Raw genomic sequence first — 15,929 nt, 5'->3', positions numbered from 1 at the left:
GAAAAGGACCACAAGTGGCCAACGTTTGTTTTAAAATAGGACAATGCCCAGCAGATGATAGATAGCACTGCACGCTGTAGGTTTTACTTCTAGCTATAAATACAAGAACAGAGTGGCAAACAGGAGTTCAGCACTCAGACAGACAAACTTTGCAATACAGAGCTGCACAACTGCCACAATAGGACTCAGAGAGCGCAGCTGACATTCAACAGTGATGTTTCAGTACTGCAACTCTGCATTCTCCAGGTAAACCAGTATATGGCAAAACAGTTTCTGAAATATGTGATCCCATATCTTGCAATTAATTGCAAATTATCTTGAAAGTTACTCTGTCATGTAGTTTTTAGTGTGCCACTTTGGAAGTAAAGAGTAAAAATACGATCATAATCTTGAAGGAACTCTGAACAGTAGATGGGTCATCCTCCAGGCAGTTTTGTGGCTTGCAAAACACTGAACTACAGATTCTTCAGCATTCCTTCTCCTGTATCTCTCTGCTTCTGGTAGCTTGCATCTTCATGCCCTATTTGCCTCTTTACCCAACAAAAGATGTCCTTTGTGTTCAGTGATGTTCATGGAATTGGTAAAGAACAAAGAGGGCCTGTTGGGATTCCTTGCATGTTTTTGGTGGTGATAAACCACATCACTACTCAGTACGCCAGAAGGCACTTAGCTACCTGATCTAGCATTTAAGTCAGCCCTGTGGTAGAAGTAGAATGTACCACACGGCACTTCTCAAGATTATTATAATGTTTTGGAAGAAAGGGTTTCTTTGGAAGAAAAGGTTTTTCCATTCTGATTGAAACACTGTGACTTCAAAATAAACATCACCTCATATCAAGATAAAAAGGGTTTAAAAATCCTCGGGATTTCCTATTGCGGTCAACCAATCAATTCAAATTTATCAGAAATTTCCATTTGATTATATATTTGAGAGCATTATAAGACAGTAAATTGTTACTATGATCAGTGCCTTAAGATAGAATCAATATTGTGATAATTCAGTAAAGTTTCCAGGTTTGTGTTTGGCCATGATGATAGCAATATCAGCATGCTCACCAAGACTTCAAGTCTGGTTGAATGTCACAAATGGAATTATATACTTCTCTCATGGGAGAGAAGCAGCAATATATTTATTGATATAATGCAATGCTCTAACAAAGCTTAATCTTAAATAAGACGATGACTTAACAAGATCACGTTGAGTGACATCACATTGAGTCATGCCTGAGACTAATGTTACTGACAAATGAAAATGGAAGGAAATAAAACCTTTCAGAAGACTTTGAAATCTTTTTCGTTGATCTGACTGGGTGAACCATTCTCTTAATACACAGAAATCTCATCACATAAGGGCAATATTTATCTGTTAAACCACAAACAATCCATAAAATACAGCCATTCTTGCCTGCAATATCTTCTTTATTGGTAACAACGCAAAATGGAATAGAAGAAAAAATTGCAGAGGTCATTGGGAAGCAAGAGTATTGTAAAGAAGAATATAAAGTCAGCAATTCTGGTTATACACTATATATGTGCTTATGCATATAGCAACAGAAGCAACATGCAACACTTTCACATTACATGGTTTAGTACTTTGGAATGCTAGTTACAGGTTTAATAGGTTACACACCCCTGGCACGTCTCTTATCATTGAGGTTTTTTTTTATAGGACTAAATATGATAGTTCTTACATTCAGTGGCATCATTGGGAAGGAGAACAGCGCAAGACAGGACTGAGAAATACACATCTGCAGCATAGCATAAAAGAGAGCTCTCCCATTCAGTATTTCTATGGCATAAGGGGAAATAAAAAAAGCAGAGAGATCTAGGTTCCATCCTTTTTGCTAGGGCTACATCTACCCTTAGGATTTCAGAATTTGCAATCCATCAGTGACAATGCCTTCCAGGGAGAAGGGGACGCAGAAATGAAAGCTTGTCATTGAAATTGATTGCTCTGTAACTTGGAAGGTGTTCATGCTCTCGTGCAATGTAGCGAAAACCACTTCCATCGCTATGTTCACACAAGAGCCAGGCACCTCGCTGGACTTTGTGAGAAGACACCATGTCATTGTCATGACCCCTAGCCAAATTGGTTGCTTCTCTTATCACCCTGCTCTTCCCTTGATATTGGTCATGTTCATAGATAGTGATCTGTGGATTGTGCAAATTTTCAGTAATCAACATCAGAGAAGTGATTTTGTCATTCATCTCTCTACCAACAAAGCTATGCTCTCCCTCCTCAAATACCAGTAACTGGCCTGTATAGTTCATGTGCTCATAAGCCACCCAAGGTTGTCCAATCACTTTCACTGAGGAGACGCAGTCATTCCAATCTATATCTTTCAGATTGGCAACGTTTCTGGTGAGTTCTTTGGAGTACCCCTGGAAGTTGGCATGCTCATAAATGATGATTTTCCCCATCTCAGCAGTGCTTCCGTAATTTGGACTTGTTACTGTAGAAGTTAGATGACAGCCTGCAGAAAAGGAAAATAGAAAGCAAACAATACTTGTAAGAAGCCTTTCCACGAAAGACAGAAGACAATGGAGCAGAAAAAAGAAGAATGGGACAATTAAAACAGTTCTAGCTAACAGTTCTCATTTTATTCTATGAATAAAACAACTGCTGGACAAGGCTGAGGGTATGATGTAGAAATTTGAATTTGAAAGAAAAAGTTAAGTGTAAAATGAGATGTGCATCGAATCTATTGGGTCTTAGTTAGTTGTGTTTATTGGTTTACGTGTGTGTTCAAATGACATCTAAGTTTAGTATCTTATTGGAATATCCTATTCAATAAGTAATTAAATAAAATAAAGGACTGGTGATGAGTGTGGGGGCCTGGAGAGGGCTGTCCTAGAAAACCCTCTTGGAGACTGCCAACATTCAAGCTACCCTTGGAGAAAATTAAAGTGACATAAAACTTTTCAATCAATTGTTTGGTGTTATTAGCTTTTAGCAAAAGTTAATAAAATAGCAAAAGCTATTCTTGCAGAAATTGATTAAACCTTGTAATCTATAATGGGAGCTATTTAAAACTTGTTATTTCACAAAGGGCTGAATAGCCCATAGCATAGGAGAGAGAGAGGAAGATAGAGAAAGATAGAGGTAGAGGAAAGGTCCAGATTACCACCCTGGGTTCCAGCGACGTCTCTGGTCCAGTTCCTGTTCTGTCTGCGATGGTGGTGGGTGCACGCAAAGCCCTTCTGAGTCGCACTATTTATAAGCTGGACCCAACTCCAGTTCCCACTTTGTATACTAATTACAGCTAGTCCCCACCTCCAGTTCCTGCTTTGTATGGTACTATGTGCAGCCTGTGTCCCACAATCTTCTTGAGGGGAGGGAGGAATTGGGGTGGCAGATTGCTAATACCTTTCCTACTGCAACTGCCAGAACCACGGACACCAAAAGATATCTCAGAAGGTTACCCAGGATAAGGAAGTTGGCCTAGAAAAGCACTATCTGGCCCTAGCAGGATCCTCTTTTCTGACCGTATCACCCTTTTCTGCTGAGTTTTTGAGACATTCTTTTGTTTTAGCTTCTTAGTCTCTTACAACGAGTCTTTCAATTCATGATTGACACTGCATTTGAGAATTATTTTAGAAATAGGAGTTGGCTGTTGGTTGTATAACCATACCTTTACTAGGTATGGTTATCCTGTAATGTTCTTCTCATTACCTGAAGGGTGCATCAAGCTTCTGTAAATGACAGACATCAGATCCACACATACATGTTGTAGCTCTCATCCCAAACTAAAATCTCTTCCTCTTCAACTTCATTTCATGGTAGCCACCCAAGAAGCCATTTAAAGTTTTCACATAAAAAGCATGCATCTCACCTCAATGCCAGCTTCTCAGATGTGGAGAGTTGTTGGCACTTCCTCCAGTCTGGTGTGTTCATTCACAAGGCGCAGCTCACCTAGATTTATAGCTCGCACAGAAGTCTTGCGAAACACCCCATCAGAAGTGAGAAGTAGTTGATATCACCCTCAAGGATCAGAATTCTTGTTAAACCTAGTGAAACTTTTTTGTTTTTCTATTTCTACTTCCTGCTCTGGTTCAAAAGGCCATTGAACAGCAACCACCTTGATAAAATTTAGTCTCTTGATTCTTGTTTTTCTTTACTCTCTAGAAGTCAACCAGACCACAGTAATAAAAGCACATCAAACATTTTGTGATGGATAGACTGTAGAAATTTTTTCTTGCTGCATTTTACATTTTTGCTTACTTATGAAGTGCATCTAATACACGTTAGTCTTCCAAAGGGTTTCCATGTGACATATGTTGATAGCAAAAATATTACTATTTAAGATATTAGAGGTCTTGCTAAGAAGTTTGCAATAACTAAAATAGCATTCTTTTTGATTAAAATCTAGCAGTCTGTGATTGTTCCCAATCCCCACTTCTCAGCTAAGATCATACTGGATGTGCCACTCTTACAGGCTCCACCGAGAGCCATCTCCATATTGTTACAATTGTGAACTCCTCAAGTAGCTTGTTAACTGCCGTCTCCCCCATGCATGGATATATTGCCTTGTTAACATGTAAGTTATTGTCTGGAGTCCATCCATCCCGAGGATGTAGAGGTAGCTTTGTTAGCATTAGAATGATTTTTTTCCTTACCTCTTCCTTTTCTTTGAAACAGTATAGTCAGGTCTCTGCAGTCACTTGGCAAAGAACAGGGGTATAGGGGGAGTTGCTGTCTGAATGTGCTTTCACTACAATCATAGTTTAAAAAAAGCTTCCCTCTGACCTGTCCTACCTTGGACTTGCATTATTACGCACTTGGAGTCCCTATATTCGCTGACAATATTCAGGTGACAGAGGTGGCAATTGAATAGCTTGCTTTAAACTCACTTTCCACCTACCCTTCTACGTAGCCATTTGAGAAGTCACAGGGACGCAGAGCTAGTAAAGCAGAAGGAGGCAGCTCTGGCAGAGCTGCAGTAGGAACATTTTTAACTATTTTCTGAATTGCAGTTTTACTCTGAAACATGTTCTCACATATGTTAATTGGTTAGCGTGCTGACAAGCTATGCTACTGTGGAAGGAAAAAAGGAGATCTTTGCTAGTTCAAGAGCAATCCAGATCTTGCAAATATCCATAGCAGTGAAAAACAGAAGACTGTTTTTCCAGAAACATCCATCTCAGAATTTTGAAATCAAGCAATAGACGGATAAATTACAATGATGGTGTAAATATATATATTTATATATATATAAAATAGTTAAAAACAAAAAAACAAAAAACAAAAAAAACCCTCTGCAATAGTGGTAAAAGCAAATGAGCAAATGTTTAGCTTCACTGAAAGATTTAGGATGATGTTTAAGTGACCCCTACTGCCAGGTAGGACGTTACTGGAGAAAACAGGGAGCTGAGGCAGGGAGAGAGTTCACCTCCACCAAAAGAAGAGGGCCACTAGCTTCACCCAAACCCTCCTGCTGCATCTCTTTAGTTACTGCTTCTCTGAGCCAATGGTGTGCCAAACTCACAGATCTAAGGTAGCACAAAAATGTGGGGTTTTATTTGTTTGGTAGATTTGGCTGTGTTTTGTTGTTGGTGTTGTTGTTGTTTGTTTTGGTTTATTTGTTGTTGTTGTTGTTTTGTGTGGTTTTTTTGTTTTGGTTTGGTTTTGGTTTTCCACATGGTTCATTCCTTTGCTATTCTGCAATTGAAAGGTTGAAAGCAGAGCAATAGAAATGTACATTCTGGGCTTTGGAGGAAAGCAGCAAGACCTCAGTTTCTAACAGATGCTATCTGTGCAATCAGCTTTACTGTGTTGCCAAATTGCACCATTTCTTGTGCTGCAATGATCTCTCCCTGCTGAACTCGTTGCTGCTGGAAAGTGGAAGTTCCCACTCCACTCTACCCACCCTCCCCCTCCTTTCCTGCCACTTTTATTTCATGCCAAAGAGCAGGGGGTTTGGGCATTTGTTGGGCTTCTCCATAAGTTTAACTCAATAGTACTTCATTTAAAAAAATAAAAAATAAAAAAAAATCCCCAATCAAAAAACAGGGGTTAGAGGTGGGAAGTAATTTTCTACTGTTCCAGAAAGTTACCAGGCCAATGGAGGATCCAACTGGCCAGTCTTTGGCCAATCCTGCTCAGTACAGCCTGAATGACACTCATGAAAGGAGTTCACCCCCTTTCCTCTCCACCTGTGGCTCATTATCACCCCTGGCAGGATGGCTGTATGGTTCAGGGATTTCAGAGCAGTTGAGATGTGGTATTTCCTGTTAGGATACCTTCTATTTAAAAAATAAAGGTCACCTTCTGTATTTTCCATTCTGAATGCAACTGCACAAAAATTACTTGTAAACAGGAAAGGAACTTTTGGTTAGCTTTATTCCTCTTTGAAATCAAGAAGTATTTTATATGAAAAGTATCACAGAACCAGGAAAATCTCCACCATCAGCAAATACAAATTGAGATGTGCCAACACTTTCAGCAAGATACTCAAAAGAGGATCTGAGAATCTACTCCAAGGCTCAGACAGCAAGAAAATCATCCTAGCACCCTCTCAAGTGCCCAATTTTAATAGAACTACAGTTTGAGTGGGAACCAAAAGTGATCAAGGCCAGTCATGGAGTCCACGTCTAGAAAATTTAGATGGTGCAGGGGATTAAATAACGAGGGACAGTACTTAAGATTACTAAGGTACAGTAATTCACAGTAGCAGAAAGGAAGCTTGAGATTTTAACTTTGTGAGGAGGATGTGGACTTACTGGAAGAAGAAGTCAAAATGCCAGGAACTGGATTTGAAAGAAGCTAAATTCCTTCAGTTTTCCTTTCACAGACATTTGTAATGGAAACATTAAGATTGACCTGAGTGGAGAATGAAGGGGTTGGTCTCTGAGTAGAAGTACCAAAAGAAATGAATAGCAGGAGTTTTACTGTAAGTGTGGCAGGTATTAGCGGCACCTAGATCAATGTCATCAAGCACGTCAACATGCAGCTTCTCAGGAAATTCAGATTAGAAGACGGAACAAAGAAGGGACAACCTAAAACAAAGGGATGGCCTCCACCAAGACTAAATAAAAGGATGATCTACAGCATCAAGACATTGTGGGAAGATAAAGAACGGGTGGAGCCATAAAACAGCTATGAAAGGAGACAAAAAAGGGTAAGTCCTAGTGACTGACAGAGGTGGACAGAATGAAAAGAATATCACTGTCAGCTTCAAAAGCATACAGAAGATGCATCCAAAACTAAGGGTCACTAACTTAAGAATCCTGGAGACGTGATACCAGCGTCTTTTATGCTCCATGTCATCACAAGTAGCACTCACACAAAAACTGGGAGAAATTTATTTGGGTGCTTCTGCAGCTGTAGCAATAGGACCACATAAAAACAGTCATTTCATTTTAAAACTATATCAACCTTCCTCTCCTATGCCACTTTGCACTGAGTTTTACGTCATATGTTTTATGCTACTGTGTAGCAACATTACTTGTTCCATTCTCAGCTAGAAGGGAACCAGCCTGCCCCTGGAGCTGGGTTGGTTTTAGCTAATTTGCACTTGTTAAGTGGGTCTGAACATAAAAGCATGCCAGCATCACATCTTACTGGTGCACTCTGAGATGAGAACTCCTCTGCACTGGGATCTGACCTTCAGCAGCTGGAGAAAAAGAAGGTCAGCTCCTCCAGCAGCAAACCAGCTTTATTTAGAAACTGCAGGTACAAGAACTAAACCTGGAGCTCTGCAAGCCTAAAATCAACATCCTGGATGCTCAGTTCTATCTAAGTACACATATCAATTCCTTTGATGATTTCTGCGCTCACCTCCCCATTTCTCCTTAACTAGGTTCTCAAGAAAGTGCTAGACAAAGTCCAGGGACCTGACCTGCTGTCATCCTTCACTGCACCTCAGCACTCCTCTACGCACAGACACTAGTCCTCCTTTCTCAGCAAATGTGTAGCCTCCCTTTCCTTTCCAAAACACTCTGCCTTGTTACTTCTCCCCCAGACAAGGCCAACTGAAGCACAACAGCCACAGATTGCTCCCAGATGTTTTCCCAGGGGTCAGGTTGGACAGGCCCCTCCGGACTCACCTGAAGACATGAAAGGCAGCCATGAGGGCTCCCACCTCACCTGCCAAGAGTACAGGTTGGACAGACCCTCTATGAGATCATGTGCTGGTTACTTGAGAGCATCAAGATTGGCTACGCTGCCCCTGAGGATTTCCCTCACCCCCCATTGCCCAGAACAGCTACACCAGGAATGCGGGGCAGGCTCAGTGGGAAACGGGCACTAGCCGCTTCCTTGCAGGCCGTGAAGTGCCCCTCCTTCCTCACCCCTCAGTGCTGCAGCCGTGTAATTGTCCCCAGCAGCTCATCACCAGCTGATAAAATGGACCCACTGCAAGCTCTCACGCATACTGTCAGACACCGAGGGGACATACACAGACAGTTCCTCAGTTTGGATGAAGACAGACAGAAGTCCCTGCCAGGGCACTACATCCTGGTTCTCAATTCTGCCTACTGCTTCTGTTCCAGGCCTCGCCTGTTCTTGGTCACTGGTCAGATTAGCACCAAGACTTCGGTCCATGAGAGTTTAAGACAACAAAGAAGAACCAAGGGCTCCAATCACTGCCAGACAAGACTGAGATTAGGTATATCCAAATACATACATTTATTATCACTGATAGGTTCATTTTTGAATGAGCACAAGCCAAAAATTTACTTGAGCCAAAAATCAAGATGCTGAACCAGCATTCTTTGCTGACAAAAGTGGAGCAGCTGCTGATTTTAATACCATGCAAGAGAAGCAGGATGCCCCAACTTCCAGAGGCATCAATCCAAAGAAAGATCTAAAGACCACGTTTTTTAGACCTTATTTTACGAAACATATATAACTTCTAATTTCTAAAGTATTTTGAAGAATGTAGACTAATATTATATTTGGCTCCAAAAATCACTGCTGTCAAACTTGCGTCATAACTCTGTTACACTGCTGTCACATCGCTGTTATTACAGCTCAAAGTATTACTTCATCAGTAACACAAAACAACCCTGCCAAACCACCCAAACATTCCAACATCACAGAACAGCACTTCAATACTTCCATTTTAGTCAACAAACTCAATGTAAAATTTCCACTAACTGGGTAGCTGCACGATATTGGGTTACCTGAAATGGAAGTGACTTACCAACCAAGTTCCTGACTTATTTTTCAACTCCTTTGTACAAGAGAAAAGTTAGAACACAAAATATTTTCAACCATTTGGAGTTATGTCCATTGAAAAATTATTGACCTAATTTATATTTATCTATAAAAAAAGATCACTCATCCTTTAGCAGGCAAACTCCATCCCAGCTACTAGCATCAAAATCAACAGCTGTGTTTCAGGTACTGCTGTAACTACTAATTATTTAGAGGGCATTTTCACTTTTTCTTGTGCAGAACGTAATGCTCATTTCTTTATGCAATGAGCAAGTTTCAGGATGCTGATCTGGTAGAAAACTTCCCAAGCAAAAAGAGCGGTTTTGCAGCCTGAGCCACCGTGCCCACCATGCGGAAAGAGAAGGGAGAATGAGCACTCAGAAGGGAGGAAAGTTCAGAACAAAAAGGACTGAAACGGCCCAGACTAGGAGGAATTTATGCTGTCATAAAAAACATAGATATTCTTGCTCGCGTGCCAGTATGTTGTTTATTGAGTGATGCAGGCAACAGTGAGCTCCAAGGTCTCCCACATTCTCTTTGCAGGGCACCAAAGCTGGCAGTGGGGCTTCTTGTGGCACTGAGGAAAATCAAAAGGTACTACATATGAAATGTGTTGACACAAAAGCTTGGCAAAGGATCTCTGTGTACACACTCACAAGCTCATAAATAAAGGAGGTCTTTGTTTCAATGGCCATATTTTCCAGTGCTATGAGGATAAAAACAAAATGGATTTTCAAGTCGCTTATCTCATTTACACTGTGCTTTGTGCACAAGGAAGTAAAAGTCACTGAATGTAGCAGAGTACCACAAGGGAAGCTAAGAGTTGGAGATTGATTATTAAATATGAATAAATATTTATAAATAAATATTTATACAAAAATAACTAAAGGATTTTTATATTTTTCATAAAACTTTATTTTTATTAAGCCTTATACTGAGTTTATTTTTTAAAAGTGCATTTTTTTTTTCTCCCAGAGAGTCATTTACAAATACATCAACACTCAAGCATTTCTTTACTTTTTTTTCCTCTGTGGTTGCCTTCATCTTCATTGCACTGCTGGAATCCATTTTCTTCTGGACTGAGGGGTGAAAAAATAATTTAACACTAAGCTGTGGATGGCACACATGCACCCACTTCACAGTGCTGGAAAAGGAAAAACGGTAGAAAAATTGGATTAAGCTTCTTCCACCTCCAGACCCACTCTTCCTTCCCCGTCCCACTAGACATTGCTAAGGAAAGCCCACAGACAGATCTTGGTTAAAATAAAATAATTAAATATATATATTAAAAAAGAAGAAAACAGAAGTAAAAATTAAAATACAATGACCAAAAATAAGCAGAAGACACAAGACTGACCAATACTGATCCTTGCTTAACTCAAAAATGTTTCTGGATCAGTCATCTCTGCTGATGAATAGAGTAGAATGGGGGAGTTTCACACATACAGCTTGAAAGTGGTCCAGACGTAACCATCAGCCCAAATTATCTAGATTTAGCACTATAGACAAAAGACAACACCAATCGACCATTAACAACCCCAATATTTTTCTACTTCATCCAACCCATACACTGTTTTAAAAACAAGCAGCCAAACAGTACGTAACCATAGCTGAGAGATGCTACCTTTTAACTAAGTATTGCACTGAAAAGCAAGTGATTTTAAGGTATTAATTACATGATTCTTTCCATTTGCCTGCTAGCATCAGAGCATAGCTGGTTCACATTTTCAGGTATGTCTCCACAGCCTGTCCGCTGGTTGTCTGGTTTTCTTTTAAAGAAGTCTAATTGTAAATTCGTTTCAGTCACAGAGCCTGCAAAAAAGACTGTCCAATACCACAATATACATAAAGTCATAAGAAATAACAGCCTTAAAGTCAGTGATGAAGACACTTGGAAAGCCAAATACAGCTTTCACCAAAATCCATCTCAGTCAGGTCAAGCCTAGTAAGATATGCCCATGCCCTGTGGTGAAAGACTTCACCATAAATCTGGTTCTACTCCAACAGAAGAGTAAAATGCTTTTAAAGGACCCAGCCACGGACCCCATAGTAGAAGCTGTGCTGCATTTCACTCACAATGCAGGTACCTCCGGCAGAAGGGATCTTCTTCCCTGAGTCACGATTATTCCATCTGAAAAATACTGCAGCATGCTGGCACACTGCTTTTCCATCTGTAGATTTTAAAGCACATTAAAATAGTCAAACACTACTCATTGAATAAGAGCAAGGTCAGGAAACAAAGGCTGACTGCTTTTGCATAGAATGAAATTCCAGAGGAAACTCTACTGGCTTATCACTTTAGAGACTGATGTTGAGGTTATTGCACTGGCAGGTCCTACCCCAGGACTTAAGCAAGGTGGTGACGTGATCAGTAAAACCTCACAGCAGTGAAGAACCTGTTTGAGGTGGTTTCTGGACTTCTCCAAAGGACAGAAATCACCCATCCCCTCTGGGCACTTATGCCAGTGCTATACCACCTTCAGAAAAACATTTTTTTCCTCAATGTCCTGTCAGAATTTCTCCTTGCACAACCTGTTTCTATCACCTCTATTGCCTCCTGTCTTTTTGTTGTATACCTCTGAAAAGAGTCTTGCTGCCTAAAATCTCCTTTTAGGTAGTGACAGACATCAATTAGACCCTCCAGTCCTCCAACCTTTCTAATTCCACGCTGAATAAATCCAGCTTCCTCAGCCCCTCCTCACTTCATCAAGTGCTTCAACCCCACACTATTTCAGTAAGGAGGTTAAAACACCTACCTTCTCTGTCACAATGGATACTTTAGTTTTTGTCTCAGTAATTATTCATCTTTTCTTATTCCTTACTTTAAAATAGGCAGTGGTACGTGGCAGCGGGAGGGTGGAAATCACACGTGAACTACATCTCCCTATTTCCCATTTGCTACTTTGCCTGGTAGTCATGGACTCAAGGCACCAGGACAGTGGGTTTTTTGGGGGCTTGTTTTGTTCTTCTTTTTTTCACGCTTGTTAGTAGCAGTCAGGTAATTCTTCACCAAAAAGTTTCCTTCACACTTTTGCCTCAGACTCCTTTCTCAAAAATGAAATTTAAAAAAAATCCCTGAAAATGCAACGTATGACTGGACCACAGAACTCCAGCTCCCCCAACAAAAGACAAATCTACATTCGCTGCTAAACTCCTGAGGAAAAAGACACCTTCTTTTTTTGCCTTGTATCTTATACAGACCCCTCTTTTTTTTTTTTTTCCTTCCTGTTTGCTACTGTGTTTGCTGTATTCCCCCTTTGCCAGTGCTCAGTAAAGTGGACCGAAAAACACTACTTTTACAGCAAAGACTGGAGGAGGGACAATAACACCCTATTGAATGGGGGCTTCAAATATCCACTCACTGCATGGGGAGTAAGCTCCACAAAAGATGCATAGTAAAGAGGCAAAGCAAATACAGACTGACAAAAGCCTTATAAGTTCCACTGGACGTGATACAGAAGACAGCAAGGAAAGGGAAGAGCTTTTCTAGTTATTTCCTTCCCAGAATGTTCCCTTCACAGATAAAGGAAAAGGCAATACCTTCTCTAAATAATTGCTTTAGTTCAAAATGTCAGAAAACAAGGTTGCTTTCTGTCCCTGCATTTATTAAATGTTCAACTGGGTTTCCATAGCATGGTTGCTAACCTGGAATCCACAAACATGAAGGCTTAGGCTAATCTGATGCTCAATGCCAGGAAACAAGCCACAGAGCACATTTGGCTAAGAAAGACTCTCCTGTTCACAAAAGTCTTGCATTCAGAAAAGGCATCCAGCATTTTGTTCCTCCCAAAGATTCTTCCCACAGGTTCTTCCCACATCAGGTTGTGCATCAGAAAATACCAAAGTTTTGCTACATTAGGCAAAATGGTGATGGGCAAAAGGTTCTCTCTTTATCTTTTGTGAGAGCAGTGAAACACATGCCTAGGTAAACAAGAGATATGGAGAAGCTGCCAAAGGCTGCTGTGACAAAGTGTCCTGTCTTGCTGGCCTGTCTCTTTTGCTGCAGGTGGGGAGTACTGCTCTGCTTTCTGTTCTTCCACAGCAACAAACTTGCCTGCCAAAAGATTTTTGAGGATCTGAGTCTGACTCAGAGAAGAAAGAGGCATGGTGTTTGTGTTCTGAGCCCTTGAAGCAAGTTACGGCATGTAGGATATTAGAAATAATACCGTAAAAGTGAAAAGATACAGAAGCACAGGGTACAGAGCTAGGGAAAGGGCTCCCCCTGGAGAGAAATGGGCTGTACTAGCACCATCCTATTTAGAAAGGAGACACTAAAGAAGGGAGTGAAAGATCAATAAAACTACAGGAGGTTGACCCCAAGACCAATTATTTGCCCTATCATACAGTACTAGAAGTAGGGGACCACAAGAGGTAACAGTCTTAAAACAAAATAAAATACTTTGCATATCTAAATACAGTTCTCCTGGGCACGCACAGTGCTTTGGAGAGACCAAAATCACCCGCTGGTTTAAAACCTGAAAAGACAGAATAAATTCTCCAAAGGCTGTTAAACATACATCAGAAGTATGCAACTTCTAGATCAGGTAGCCTTTAAGCACACGTTCCTGGAGAATGCAATAGTATCCACTATACGCTTGCCCTTAAGCTCTTTCCATGACTCCTACCTCAGACTACTAATCCTAGAGCATTCATTCTTCTAGAGAAGGATGGCTCCAGTCCCTCCAGAACTGAAAAAACACAGCACAAACAGGCAAAAGCAAGAGGAGCCTGGTACCCAAAACAAGAGATCAGAGTGCTGAAACTCAAGAAAACCCAGGATCATAACAATGATCAGCAGCTCAAGAAAAGGGAAAGTATATGATGGCAGTAAATATATATAATGGCAACACACCCCCCAGCAGTATGGAAGCTAATAGAGCACTGCAGCTAGAGGTATGAGGGATCTCACAGAACAAATTTTCATTAGCTGGTACCTCCTCAGTTGGGTGTTCAGGAAGGCCAACGCCAAGAGGCAGGAGATTCTACGACTTCTTGGGGCCTTAGGAAGCAAATAAATAAAATGCTGAGGGAAGAAATACAGAAGAAACACAGCAAGAAGGTGAAATGACACGTATCGAACCACCTTTTGAGTATATGCCTAGTGCCCTATGAAAGACCTGGTTTGTGTCCTGTGATGCCCGTGTAATTGGTAAAGAACTAAGATCCTGCTTGAATTGCTGATGTGCTTTTGGTGGTGACAGGCCCTACAACTGTTTCATCTGTTAGAAGAAGTACAAAAAATAAAGATGGAAATTGCAGAGCACAATCATTTAAGGCCCTCAGCCACCCTGATCTAGCATTCACATGAGGCCTACTGTGAGCAGTTGATTACAGACCTCTGAAGGTTCCTCACTACCTTATCTTTCTGCTAACCTAAAATACTCAGTGCCTGCTACACACCTCCACTGGACAGCAGGGCTTAGCAACAGAAGATGTGGATTTGGATGAAAATGCAAACTAGGTCATGTTCCCTCCCACCCATCAAGCCACTTAGAGCCCCATTGCAAATCTGGTTTGAAGGTGGTCAGAGATGCAGTGTTGCAGAAAGCAGGCAAAAGGTGTAAACTGTTACCAGAACGTAGATACCATTCAGCTGCTCTTCTCAGCACTAATAATCTATTTCCAAAGAGAATTTTTACAGTTCTTAACAGGACAAGGTTAGGCATGGTCTGGAGAGAGGCAGCTTAACCTTTACTGGAGTCAAATCCAGTTGGAGGCGGGTCACTAGTGGAGTCCCCCAGGGCTCAGTACTGGGGCCAGTCCCCTTTAATATTTTTATCGATGACCTGGATGAGGGGATTGACTGCACCCTCAGTAAGTTTGCAGATGACACCAAGTTAGGTGCATGTGTCGATCTGCTCGAGGGTAGGAAGGCTCTGCAGGAGGATCTGGATAGGCTGGATCGATGGGCTCAGGCCAACTGCATGAAGTTCAACAAGGCCAAGTGCCGGGTCCTGCACCTGGGGCGCAACAACCCCAAGCAGCGCTACAGGCTGGGAGATGAGTGGTTGGAAAGCTGCCTGGCAGAGAAGGACCTGGGAGTACTGGTTGATAGTCAGCTGAATATGATCCAGCAGTGTGCTCAGGTGGCCAAGAGGGCCAACAGCATCCTGGCTTGTATAAGAAGCAGTGCAGCCAGCAGGTCTAGGGAGGTGATTGTCCCCCTGTACTCTGCTCTGGTGAGGCCGCACCTCGAGTACTGTGTTCAGTTTTGGGCCCCTCGCTACAAGAAGGACGTGGAGGTGCTCGAGAGAGTCCAGAGAAGGGCAACGAAGCTGGTGAGGGGTCTGGAGAACAAGTCTTACGAGGAGCGGCTGAGGGAGCTGGGGTTGTTTAGCATGGAGAAGAGGAGGCTCAGGGGTGACCTCATTGCTCTCTATAGGTACCTTAAAGGAGGCTGTAGCGAGGTGGGGATTGGTCTATTCTCCCACGTGCCTGGTGACAGGACAAGGGGGAATGGGCTAAAGTTGCGCCAGGGGAGGTTTAGGTTGGATGTTAGGAAGAACTTCTTTACCGAAAGGGTTGTTAGGCATTGGAATGGACTGCCCAGGGAGGTGGTTGAGTCGCCATCCCTGGAGGTCTTTAAGAGATGTTTAGATGTAGAGCTTAGTGATATGGTTTAGTGGAGGACTTGTTAGTGTTAGGTCAGAGGTTGGACTAGGTGACCTTGGAGGTCTCTTCCAACCTAGACGATTTTGTGATTCTGTGATACTCAGCCCTGGGAGAAAGACAGACTAGCGTCTTGGTGAAGATTTGACCTTAGCAAAGGTAG

The 15,929-nt window shown here is 41.7% G+C and overlaps 1 long non-coding RNA gene across 4 annotated transcripts; it reads right to left on the bottom strand.

Annotated features, from left to right (window-relative positions):
- Positions 1–1,398: 1,398 nt before the first annotated feature.
- Positions 1,399–11,330, bottom strand: LOC308176594. Of its 4 annotated transcripts, none has more exons than XR_013938436.1 (4): positions 11,234–11,330; positions 4,618–10,981; positions 3,834–3,938; positions 1,399–2,474 (listed from the first exon to the last, which is right to left on the bottom strand). It is a non-coding gene; the product is annotated as an uncharacterized lncRNA (long non-coding RNA). The 4 variants fall into 4 exon arrangements; XR_013938437.1 differs by lacking the exon at positions 11,234–11,330 and having other exon boundaries at positions 4,618–10,236; positions 10,834–10,948; XR_013938438.1 differs by lacking the exon at positions 11,234–11,330 and having other exon boundaries at positions 3,834–3,982; positions 8,047–9,014.
- Between the last annotated feature and the right edge of the window lie 4,599 nt (positions 11,331–15,929).

This window comes from Anser brachyrhynchus (assembly GCF_964034855.1).
Source record: "Anser brachyrhynchus genome assembly, chromosome: 1".
Classification (NCBI taxonomy): Eukaryota; Metazoa; Chordata; class Aves; order Anseriformes; family Anatidae; genus Anser; species Anser brachyrhynchus.
The sequence above is the reverse complement of the archived record's forward strand: the minus strand, read 5'-3'. Positions and strand labels throughout refer to the sequence as shown.